Genomic DNA, 11,143 nt, shown 5'->3' on the forward strand with positions numbered 1-11,143 from the left:
CTATCATATAGTCCTGAAATCTCAAGTCCATATACTCTCCACCCCGATCGGATCGAAGTGTTTTAATGGTTTCACCTAATTGATTTTCAACTTCAGTATTGTGCTCCTTAAACTTTTCAAGGGTTTCAGACTTATGTTGCCTTAGGTATAAATAATCATACATTGAATAATCATCTATAAAAGAGATGAAGTATTCATACCCTCCTCGAGCTTTAACATTCATCGGACCACAATGGTCTGAATGTATAAGTTCTAAGGGCTTTTTGGCTTTATAACTTTTTTGAGTAAAAGGTCTTTTAGTCATCTTGCCCTCAAGACAAGAGTCATATAGTGGTAAAGAATCGTCTTCTAACTCACTTAGAATGTCATTCTTAACCAACCTCCAAATCCTATTGAGATTAATGTGACCTAATCTTAAGTGCCAAAGATAGATAATTTCTTTGTGAGAAACTTTTTGCCTTTTATTTTAAGTTTTAGCATTTTTAAACAAACTCAGGTTTAGACCCCTTACCAGTGGCTTTCTTCTTCTTGAAAGTCTTACTTCCAGAAGAAAAGGACGCACACTTGGTTCCAGATGACGAACCTTGGTGGAACCTCTTTGAGGAGGCAACATTTGCCTCCCCTTCTTGTCCCGTACTTTTCGTAAGAGACTGGTAGGTCTGTAGCTCATTTAAGAGCGTGGTAAGAATGTACTCCAGCTTATTCATAACCACATTGCTGCGGAATGGTAGGAAACTCTTCGGAAGAGATTCCAGAATGAAGCTGACCTGACTTTGCTTGTCTATGATAGCCTCGTTCGACTCTGCCACGTTGAAGTGGACCATCAGGTTGAGAACGTGTTCTCGCACTTAGGAGCCCTCCTTCATGCGAGAGTTGTAAATAAACTTAAGGGCTTCATGTCGAGCCTGTGAGGACGGTTGTCGAAACATGCTCTGTAGCGAGTCCATGATCTCCTTAGCGGTGACCGTGTCCTCGTGCTTCTTAGCAAGCACATCAGATATGCTCGCCAAGATGTAGACCTTGGCCTTGTCATTGGCCTTGATTCATCTGTCTTAGACATTGCGCACCGCCACAGTGGTGTTAGGCGTAGGAGCTTCAGAACAATCCTCTTGCAAGACGAACTTAGGATCATCTATCACGAGAATAGTGTTTAGATTCGATTTCCATTGTTTGTAATTCTCACTGTTAAGTTTTTGCGCGACTAGAAGCGCAATAATAGAAGTAGACATGTTGAAAGTAAAAACAAACCTATATTAGTTTCATACATTAGCCTTTAAACCCAATCATATTTTAGTAAAAGTAATTAAGCACCCTAACAAAATTGTTTTGCAACGACGCTTCAGTGATTTAGAGCAATAGCTATCGTAGGGCAGACAACTACTCCTTCCTTAAATTGAAACGTTCTCAACTAAATTTTACACCAGAATAACTCTTATTCCTATAAACTTTAGTCATCATTTATTTGGTCAGGAAATTGCTAACCAACTTAACAACTCCTCGTAAGTGTGACCCATCATTTTCGAACCTCAGAGGTCCGCTCCAATAATTCCGCCGTATGGAAAGAAAATATTGGATCAAAACCTAAGAGACCCTCATCTATTTCTGGAATTTGCCTTGGTTTTGATTCCATACAATGAACCCTCCGTAGGGATGGTCGCTCTAGGACGACATACAGGTCATGTATGAAACCTCAAGGTGCAAACCAATGGCGGAAACCGCAGGATGTGTTGTCACATGTCCTTCTCCCACTTACTATGAATACTATCTCCATTCACCTCGATATTGAACCATGCAAACACCTTCCGTAGAGAGGCCGCGCCCAGGACGACATAAGGCCGAGCATGGAAGTCACAGTATGAATATAAAGGAGAACGTGAGAGAGAGAGATAAGTATATTATATATACTTTCTATATCAAATATATACGTAGTATATTACATATTCACTTTTGCTCCCACTTGGTATTATAAGACTAGGGTATATTACTTAGATAAATTTCGGCTAAGTGAAATTAACTAAGTGAATTTTTAGTGGGCCCAATATAACTATTATATTGGTAGTTTTACATTAATGTTTTAGTTTATTAAACGATAAGCTAAGGACATTATTGCATGTATATAAAATATTGACTAATTCAACCGCCATGTCGGTTCCCATGTAGAGGTGTTCCCTTACGGTCAGCTTAAATGTCTCAACCTTGACAGAAACTTGCTTAGAAAGGGTTCCCTTATAGGCAATATTTTATATTTAGTCTTTTATCATTTCATTTTAAACCTAGTTAAAACAAAATAAAATACTATCCCCTAATCATATTAGAAGATATAACTTAAGGTCTAATTAATTTTAAACCCCTTTAAAATTAATTAATTTAGACCCTATGTTTGCATGCAATTCTTTATTATAGATTTTAATATCTATCTACCAAATTTTATAACTCTTATAAAATTTAAGAAATTAAAACTATAATCATGCATTGTAGGCATACATTAATATAACAATTATATTAACTAAAGTAATGTCATGCTCAATGCAACTTTATTTTTATCTAATATAATTAATACAACACTTATATTAATCATGAAAATAAAACATTCATTCATACATTATAACATTTATAACTATATAATGCATGATCATATACATATACTATATATCAAACATACATATTATGCATATAACCTATGGTGGGATTTTAAAACTATATGATATACAATATGCAATATGCTTTTAATTAAACTACACATTCATAATTCATAAAATAATTAAATAGCAAAATTGGACCCATTTTTGGCACTCTATGAACGTAAAATAATACAAAAAATTAAGAAAATGGCCGCAACCGCCCTCGAATCGGGAATTGGAGCCACAGAAACATGTCGAAAAACACCCGGGACAGCGCCCCGGCGGCTAAGGGCAGCCCTGCGGTGCTAAGGCATGGCGTCATGGCTCTGCTGCATAGCGCCATGGCGTTGTCTGCGTGGTCTATTTCGTCTTCTTGGTTGTTTTCTGTAACTTTACGCCAAATCCGACGCCACAAACAACTTTCAAGCGACTTGGACTTACAGACTCGATACAGAAACTAGATGTCCAAAACACCGGGCAATTACATGATCAAATCAAGACTTAAATTGCAATCTACATGCCAAAAACCGGAAATTTTCCAACCCGTAAACCCATACTTCGAAAATATGAAAACACCCACCAAGAACACCAATTTTGCTCCTAAAAATCAGAACATCAACGCAGCTCTGATACCAATTGATGGGATGTGAATCCTGGAGCAGAAGCGGATCACCGTTCATGAATTTTTGAGAAACAAAATCAAATGTGAAAGAATGAGAAATACAGGGAAAACTTACATTTGAAGAACAGTTCCTCAACGATTTCCCGACGAACACCATCAAATGATCTTCCGTGCTATCCTCTAGGCACCAAGATCTTTGCTTGTGGGAGCGTTTGTTTGGAACGAGGGGGAGAATTGAGAGAGATTGAGTGTCCCAAGAGGAATGTTGGGAGTTGTTTTTCTGTATTGTAGAACTAACTGCAAGAAAAAGAGAAAAAATATGACGTGCGGTAATGTAACGCCCCAGGCATTTCACCATTTCCAAACAGGGACCGTTACTAAGACTACCTAAAATTTTCACCTAAACAAGAGAATTATCTTCACAACAATACTAAGCAATAAAGCTACCACGCTTCTCCTACGCTACTCTAATTTTCAACACTCACGAAAGCTTGAACAATTAGAACAACAACACTAAAAATTTAAGAGAAACTCACATGCTATACGGATAGACCATTTAATACCGACTTCACAATAACCAAACCCTTCAAGGAAACCTTTACTAACTATAAACCATCCACTAAATCAACATTAACATCTCGAATGGCAATGAAGCAAAAACTAAATCAAGTACGATTAACTTAAACAAATGTATTCATAAATATCCTAAGTAGGTTACAATCCCGTAGTTCAAGAAGCTAACAAAATTAATGCTCTAAAAAGAATAATGAATCGACAATCTTACAACATCCTTTAGACAATAAAACTAAACCAAATTAACCACTAATAACTCAACTACAAGATTAAATAGCCACAACTATCCTAACTAAAGGAAATTAATTGCACGCAGCATGGCTAATGGTCTTTCCGATCAAGCCTCCTCCTCGCCATCACCATCCCAGGAGCTAGCTCGATACCTACAGATTGGAGGGGAAAAAGAGGGATGAGTACAACCACAGTACTCAGTAAGCAACCCTTATCTGAAGGGTCACACACAAACGGCATACTTATCAAGAAACAACGTGTCATGCTTATTAAAGGATCAACACCCACACATCATGCTCAACCAAATCATGAAACATTCATAGTCATGCTTTTCATCACATTATGCATCCGAACATAGACACATTCTATAAAATTCGGTGACAACCACAACCACGAACACATTAACTACCAATCTCTAGCCTCCCTAATCTCTCGAGTACCTCTACGTTTATCACAGCTATCCTAGCCTTCCACAGTTAACTCCTTCGAGTAGAGTCGGCCCCTGACCATTTTTACCCAGAGCCCTGACACTGCTGCATCGGCCCTCGACCATTTATACCCGAGGTCCCGATGACTTCACCATCTATTGGCCCTTGACCATTTATACCCAAGGCCCCAATAGTATTCCTTTCAAATGACTCCTCGCATCGACCCTCGACCATTTATACCCGAGGCCTCGACACTCATCCTTATCCAATATTGGTGTATCGACCCTCGACCGTTTTTACCCGAGGCCTCGATACCCAATTAGTGGCGTATCAGCCCCCGACCATTTATACTCGAGGCCCTGACACCCACCCATTCACTTTCTCCAAGAATCCAACTCTCACCAGAGTCTTACTATATACTTTCTTAAGCCACTACCCCTGTATCTTTCAACTCACAAATACAATCCAGCATGCTTCCACAACATACACAACTTTCTAATAATGAGATAATAACCCAATCATGCTTCATATCCAACATCATTATTTAACAAGCATTACTAAGTATAATAACTCACAATACACGCCGAACAATTCATGCATATCCAGGCAACAAACATTACCACAACAATACTCAACAGTTTGGCAAAGCAGAAATCTCACCATTTTCATCGACAAATATCCAACACTACTCCAAGTAGATCGACTAACACTACGAGAATTATTTATCACAATGACGTAACAAAATTAGCATTAAACGCCATAAAAAAATCAGCACGTTAGAGACCATTTAGTATACATTAACGCACGCACATGCCCCTTGTCTACTTACTTTGTTATGTCTCAAAACTCCCACAAGAATCCTACTTGCTACTACGCCATGCCTCATGCATCAAAAATCTCATAACAGTCCAATATGCGATACACCAAAATGATCATATGTAAAACCAATCAATTTAAATAGTCCAACGTGATCCAACGGCTCCAACAAGCTTCATTCACAGAAAAGGCACAACCAACAACTTAACCAAAATATAATTGATAGATACCCAGCATACATCAAACACACCCGTCTTCTCATAAATATTCAATATGCTTTCGAAACAACAGATTATAGTACCGGTATACCAATTTCATCATGAAAACCAATTAGAACATAACAACAATTCAATCATAGTCATCCAAGATTACTTGGCTAAAATTTATTCACACAACCACATAATTTTCCCAAGATATATCAACAGTTTTATCAACAATGACGTTTACTAAACGATAACAACGACAAGCAACATGCAAATATCACGCATGGGCACACGAGCAAACAACTATATCATATCAGCACACAACAACCAATCCCTCCTGTAAGAAACTACTTACACAAGGTCCCAAACTGCTACTAAGCTCATCGAAGGGTTCCTAAATCAAAAAGCATCCAGACTTGATTAGAGTTCATACTAGAAACACTTAGTTTGCATCGAAAGTAAGTTTAGATGATCCGTTGCCTACTATCTCACCATAAAACCTCTTGGGTAAGGAGTGGGTCGACGCCGAGGAGGTTCGGGTTCCCAAAATCGAGTTCCAAAGGCCAAAAGCTTGCTGGTCCGACGCCAAAAAGTGATGGGTAACGCTGACTTGGGGTCCGATTTGAGGTTGGTCAGCGCCGAACCAATGCCGAATAGAGTGGGTATCTTGAGTTGAGCGTCGGTTGAGTGTGGGTAGGGGTCAAAAGTTGTTGGAACGAAGAAATCTTCACCAATCTGCCAATGTTTTCGTCAGAACCATAGCACAGGTCGTTGGAGACGCCGATTCGTGTGCTGGCCACGGAATAAGCATCGCCACCGTTGGGTTCGGGGTCATCGAAGTTGCTGCACGCAAAGAGAACAACACTGTGGGTCGTGGGTCGTTGGGTTTGGTGCAGACCAACGCCGGAGGAGCTGTCGCGCACGAGGCCGCTGGAACCAAGATGCGCCGCTGCGAAATTGGTGCAGGACGCCGGAGTTGCCGCGAAACTGGTGCAGAAGCCGCCGCTATCGCCGGAGGGCGTCAAGTCTACTCGTGGAGGGCCGCTCGTCTTGGAGAAACGCCGCAAATCGACGTTGGCCGAGGCTTCCAGTCGTGCTGCAAGAGGACGTCGGCAGCTCGAGCTGTTTTGCTGCCGTCGTCGAAATGCGTCGAATGTTCTGCTGCTGCCGTGACGCCGTGAGGCGCTGAGTCATGAGGTTGCCGCCACCGTGGAGTCGCCGGAGAAGAAAAATCGGGGGAGTGCGGCGGTTGGTTTGGGGAAGAAGAGGAAGAAGAAATCGGGGGGGGGGGGGCGGCTACAAGGAGAAGGAGGGGGGAAAGAGAGGCCACTTAGGGTTTTCTTTGTTTTATGTTTATTTAATTTAATTTGCTTTTAAACCAAAAAGCCCACATTCCCAATTTTAAAAGAATCCTTTTAATTAGTTTTTAAAAATGAAAAGCCCAACTCCTAACTCTAATGGAAAGCCCATGGGCTAGAGGAAACTAGAATTCTATTTTCAAATAGTTCTAACGGCCCAAAACAAGAAACCCGAAATTTCACGTTAGTAGTTAAAATAAAACTCACAATAATTCGAGATAAAATAATTAACTTCAACTCTAAGACCCAAGAATAATAATTCAAAGAAAAGTAGAATTTATGAAGGAAAATCCTAAAACCCCTGAATTTAAGATTTAACTAAAAATCTCCTATACAATCGAGAACTTAAATTATCTTAATCCAATGAAATTAAACTTAATTCCGAAGTTAGAAGATCCAAGAATTAAAGTTATCAACTTAGGGAAAAATCCAAAGACATTATTTATCTCTTAAACTAAACGAGTCAGAGAACGGGGGCGTTACAGGTAACTCCCCACGTCATAAGCAACTTCCCACTTCTCTGCATTTTCGTAGGGGAGTGATTTATTATTAATACTATTATTAATTAATAATAATTAATATATATATATATTCAATTAATTAATCGTATTAATTAATATTAATTAATTAATTATTAATCTAATTAATAATTAATTATATATATATATTAACTAAATAAATAATTAACACTTAATTATTTATTATCAAAATAGAATAATATTCTAAAGCATTTATCTCATATAAGCTATAGTTGTAATGTGCATCTTATGCACATTATTTTTAACCTATAGTCTTAATATGAATCATATTCATATTAATTTTATTTGAATGTCATTCAAATAATTTCTCTCATAATATATAGTTTCAATTAGAATTAACTATATATTATAATGTATCAATATACATATAATCCCTTGAGCAATTTGAACATTTCAAAATTTTCCAAAAAACTTGATCCTCGTTTTACCCGTCATGTGTTAGCAAGGGGACCTAATGGACCTACAGATCAGAAGCTTAAACGGTGCGAGATTAATCGGTCAAACTCATTGACCGAGGTAATTAACATTCGTTAACTACGGGTCACTCCATTAAAGACCCGCAGTTACACTCTTCTCACTGTAGAATATTTTCGTGTCCATGGATATATGACCATTAATGGCAAGTCAATCCTTCACGAGTGCTCGTAACTCAAGTTGGATCAAATTACCATTTTACCCCTCAGTTACATCTTGTTCCTTAAATACCACTACTCCTCTAATGAACAACCCGGTTATGGTCCAACCCATAACCGGAAGTCCCTCTCGAGCAAATGAGAGGGTGGAGCCCCTTGTTCAAGTCCCGGAGTCAGTATGTAAGAGAACACTCATCTACTCCCCTAATGTAACAACCGAAAAAAATTTTTATATATATATATATATATATTTAAATTATTATTTTTATTTAGTTGTTTTCTTTGTTTTCTCAAAAGATATAAATTTTTGTTTTAAAAATTATTTTAAAAGATAATTTGTTCTTAGAATTTAAAAAATAAAAAGAAAGAGTTTTATTAAATCTATATCTTTTTATTATCGTTTTTAAATAAGGATTGATTAGGGTTTGTTATAAAAGCCCTCAAACCCTAGGTTTTATTTTCTTAAACTGTTAGACCTAGTTTTCTCTCAAAGAGAAAAAGAAAAGAAAAGAAGAAGACTTTTGGTATTTTCTCTCAAAGATCGGTAAGATTTTCTTCCTCATTGTTTCAGTTTATTTTTCTTGATTTGTAGTTATTTAATTCAGTTTATTGGGAAAAGTTTTGAGGTCTTTATTTTTTAGAATAAAAGATTTTAAGGACTTTTGCCCTAAAAATTTTCCATAATTTTTTGTTTGAATCTTTTTGTTTATGAGATTGTTTTTGGGCTAAGTGATTTACCTTATCCCTTCGAAAAGTGTTGTAAGTGATTTGCTATATCTTTTCCAAAACTAAAATGTATTTTGGATTTGATACGACGATTTGAAATTGATATCTTGCATATGAAATTCAAGTCTTGTTATGGATTTGAAAACTAATTTGGCAATTGAAATTATGTTTATTTGCAAAGTATTTGAAGTTTTGTTAAATGATTTGATAAAGGTTTGAAAATGATATTTTGTTTATTTGTGAAATATTTGAAATCATGTTTTGGAGGATTGATAAAATTTGTTTTAAATTAGTTCAATGTTTTGAATTAATTTAATATTGAAAGTAAGTATTTGTTTTGCATTTTATTTGAAAGATATTTTGATTGATTTCATACGGCTATCTGGATATGCTATGATTTTGTTTTTGAGGAACGTTTTGCTTATTTGGGGTAGTAGCCTAATTTGGAATTGATGGACTTCTGTTCTGGCTTATTTGTGGGAAGACACTTTTGTGGTTTGACATTCCTTGGGAATGAAGACTCATATGTGTGTTATTCACTCACATGGCCTCACATTTAAGTAACTCTGTTCTGGTCGATATTATTTCGACAATTCTGTTCTGGTCGATATTAATTCGACGACTCTGATAGAAGCTTCTGATTGATTGGTGTTACCGACGGGTAACCACATATGTTCTGTAGGCTACCCAAATAATACAACCTTCCACTCTGATTTTGAAAGTATAAATGAATGTAAGATTGTTTTGAATGTTTGAATGATTTAGTTATTCAAAAGTCTGAAAGTTGTACTAAGTGTTTTAGAATGAACTTTGAAAGTTTTGATTTAGTTATTCAAAACCTTCCACTTAAGTAACTTAGAAAGAAAGTTTGTTTTGAAGGATTTGAAGTTTGATCAAATGAAAGTTTGTTTTGAATGAATGAAAGTTTGTTTTGAAAGAATGAAAGTTTGTTTTGATTGACTGGAAATTTTATCTTATTTGAAGACTTTGTTTCCGAAAATCTAGTTTATTTTGAAAGTTTTGAAAATTGTATTAAATATTTTAAAGGACTTTAAAAGTTTTGATTTGTTCGTATTTTTGTTTACGAATGTTTTTAAAGGAAAATGAATTTCAATGTTTGATATGGAAATTGCTTATTGAGTATTTTTGTACTCATTTTTTTTCTGTTTTCTAAATGTTTTCAGACGAAGGTTCAAGTGACTGCTCAGATAGTGATTGAGGAATAGCGTTCTTGCATGAGCAGTTGAAATCTTTAGTATTTTCCATTGTTTTTAGCCTATGAGAGCTTAGTTAGTTCTGGTAGTTATCCTTTGAGTTTATTATAGTGTAAGTTTTTTTTTTGTTTCAAAGTTGGACTTGTCCTTATCCTTTGTCATAGTATCTTATTATATAAATAGGTTTTCCGTTAATTTAGCGTTTAGTTGTTTACGCTTCCGCATTTTGTCAAAATGACCGTATTGGAAAATACGGGTTGTTACACCTAAGGTCGGGGAGGAGGAAATTCGATCTTGGGAAGTTATGTTCCCAGCTCTCACTTGGTCTCGTCCCCAAAATTGTAGGAATGTTGAGTCGGCGACTCGGGCCACTCTCACCCATACAGATCAAAGGACGAGCCCTCAAGGGTAGGAGTCGATAACTCACTCAGGATTGAGAATGAGTTGTCTGGTCATCCTATGAAATAGCAATCTGTTAGTTAACGACATGACATCTAAAGATTGGCTATTTCCCGATCCGGTCTTACACAAACTCATTGTATAGGATACCTCCACTCGCATGTCTCCACACGAACGACCTGGATCAAGTCGTTTGTAACATTTACAAAGTGGGTCGTATCCATAGTGTTGCCAGGATAAGGTACCCAGCGTTATCCATATACTATAGACCCTTTAGGTTATTCACGGGACATTATCCACTTGTATATCAAGGATATATCAAATATATACCTCGTATATCAGGGGTATATCAAATATATACCTAGTATATCAGGGGTATATCAATTATATACCTAGTATATCAAATATATACCTAATGTATGTACTGTCCCGGTTACATGATAATAACCTTGGATATTTAGTTTATTGGATTTTGGACAATGCAATGCTATGAATTCAACAACAAATTTATTGAATATACATTGGTTTTTAAATAAATACAAACTAGGAGTTTAAGGCATCACACCTAACACTAGGAACGGCACAGGATGCATCCCAATAGTCCAACCTCCATAAAGAAATGGGTTGGAAAGTGGTTCTTCGCCTCCGGAGCGTGGTTGGCCAAGAACGAATCTGACCTACCCTTCCACAACCTCCCCTGTAGGTTTGGGAACTTAGGTAAGGAGTAGACTCTTTACTCGCTTTTAATTGTTTTTCTTCGTGCTCTAACTCGTAGTTTTTG

General features: G+C 36.9%; 1 long non-coding RNA gene across 1 annotated transcript; it reads right to left on the reverse strand.

Annotated features, from left to right (window-relative positions):
- Positions 1-3,831: 3,831 nt before the first annotated feature.
- LOC148211311 (uncharacterized) lies at positions 3,832-6,746 on the reverse strand. The gene is made up of 3 exons (XR_015790963.1): positions 5,987-6,746; positions 5,850-5,888; positions 3,832-4,199 (listed from the first exon to the last, which is right to left on the reverse strand). It is a non-coding gene; the product is annotated as an uncharacterized LOC148211311 (long non-coding RNA).
- Positions 6,747-11,143: the final 4,397 nt, after the last annotated feature.

Source organism: Momordica charantia, assembly GCF_013281855.1.
Source record: "Momordica charantia cultivar OHB3-1 chromosome 5 unlocalized genomic scaffold, Mcharantia_2.0 BLBB01000005.1, whole genome shotgun sequence".
NCBI lineage: Eukaryota > Viridiplantae > Streptophyta > Magnoliopsida > Cucurbitales > Cucurbitaceae > Momordica > Momordica charantia.